Source organism: Sorex araneus, chromosome 1, assembly GCF_027595985.1.
Source record: "Sorex araneus isolate mSorAra2 chromosome 1, mSorAra2.pri, whole genome shotgun sequence".
In the NCBI taxonomy this organism is placed as follows: domain Eukaryota; kingdom Metazoa; phylum Chordata; class Mammalia; order Eulipotyphla; family Soricidae; genus Sorex; species Sorex araneus.
Window position 1 is genome coordinate 11616648 of NC_073302.1, and position 2031 is coordinate 11618678.

Genomic DNA, 2031 nt, shown 5'->3' on the forward strand with positions numbered 1-2031 from the left:
GCCCCCCACGGAGGTGGCAGGTAAGGGGGGTCCCATTCGCCAGCTACCGGCTCTCCCCGTGACAAAGCCGCATTCCAGACCAGGAGACTGGTTCCGGGTCACCTCCCGCAGCCGTGACCCTTGCCATGGCCCCGACACCAGGACACCAGAAAGCGCGTAGCCGTCACATGCCCCGCCCCTTCCCAGAGGAGCCCCTCCTGCCGGCTGGACCCCCAGGCCCCCGATGGTTCCTCTCCCAGCCGGAATCTTTTTGCTCTTTGGGTCACACCCGGCGATGCTCAGGGGTCACTCCTGACTCTGCAATCAGGAATCACTCCTGACGGTGCTCGGGGGACCCTATGGGATGCCGGGGATCAAATCCAGGTTGGCCTTGTGCAACACCCTCCCCGCTGTGCTGTCACTCCAGCCCCCCAGCCCGAATCTTCAGGCTCCCCTACATCCACCCTCCCGCGTCTTGGCAGTGGAGCCACACTGAGGTCTGGACCTGGACTCCGGGGGGTAGTCCCTGGCAGGGGTGGGGTGGGAGAGACCAGACTCCACCTTTTGCCAAGGCTCCTGGGAAGTTTTAGCACTCAGAGTGCTGGAGGGGCTGAGAGCAGCTTTGCATATACCCAACAGGCCTGGTCCCCCCCCACCCCCAGCACAGCCGGGAGCAACACCCCCCCCCACACACACACACACACACTCAGAGCTGAGAACACCCCCACCCAGCACTGCTGGGCCTGCCCCCTGCTGCAAAACCATTGTTTTCTGTTGTTTTCCTTTTTTAATGTTTGTCCTAGACACGGTGGTATTTGGGCCTCCTCCAGGCTCTGTGCTTAGGAGTCCCTCCTGGCGGGGCTCAGGGAAAGCCCGTGAGGTGCCCGGGGGTGGAACCCGGACAGCCACATGCCAGGCCGGCGCCCTTCCCACTATGCTAGTCGCCTGGCCCCTGAATATTTTCTCAAGCGCTGCTGTTCAGCCGTCTCGGTCGGGCCAGGCGAGGCGAGGGCGGAAGTCAGAACTGACCCGGCCAGCCACAGCGGTGGGACACAGGGGCTGGGTTTCCCCCTCCAGGGCGCCCGCCCCCTCCGCCCCGCACGCCTGCACCAGCTCGCAGGGTCTGACTTCCGGCTCCCCCGGCCTCGGAGGACAGAGAAGACAGACAGACGGATGTCAGGGAGTGACCTCGCTCCGCCTCCCTCCGGCCACATGCCCCGGCCAGGACCGGCTCGGGACGCCCCCACCCACCCAGGTGCCGGGCATGCCGGGAGACGAATTCTCCCCACGCGCCCAGCGCGAAAAATAATCCTCAAGGCTCGGCACGTGGCGTCCGCTTTTGCCCCGATTGATGCCAGTTTCCATATAAGAAGCGCGTTCCTCCTCCTCCTCCTCCTCCAGCTTTAAATAAAACTGCTGCTCTCAGGAAAGGCTCTGTTTATCTCACAGCTGTGCAGGCAGCCCGCCCCCCCTCGCCCCCCCCCGCCGCCACCGTCTGAGACGCACAGCCAGGCGGGGGGGACCCCCACCCCAAGATTCCAGAGCGGCAGGCCAACCCCGGCCTAGGGAAACTCTTCCCACCCGGAAGGCCCAGGCCTGGCTCTGGAGGGCGGTCGTTTTCCCAGCCCCAGCAGGCCCCGGGAGGCCGAACCCAGCAGATGACCAAGGACCTTTCTCGGGAAGGACCCCAGAGACGGGACCCCGAGCCCCAGTGGGACCCACAGGCCTCACCTCGACAGCCGCCTCCCTCGATGCAAGCAAGGAAAGGGGCGGGTGGGAGGTGAGTAGGAGAAGAATGAGGAACCGGCATTCCCTGAGCACACACCCCCCCTAAGCACACCCCCCTCCCCCCCAGCCAGGCCTCAGGGCACGGCTCATTCACCCCCAGGGCCTGTCCAGGAAGTGAATGTACCACTGGAACCTCAGAAATTCATTCTCTGATCCGGGCTGGAGCGATAGTACAGCGGGGAGGGCGTTGGGTTCGAATCCCAGCATCCCACATGGTCCCCTGAGCACCGCCAGGAGGAGTAATTCCTGAGTGCAGAGCCAGGA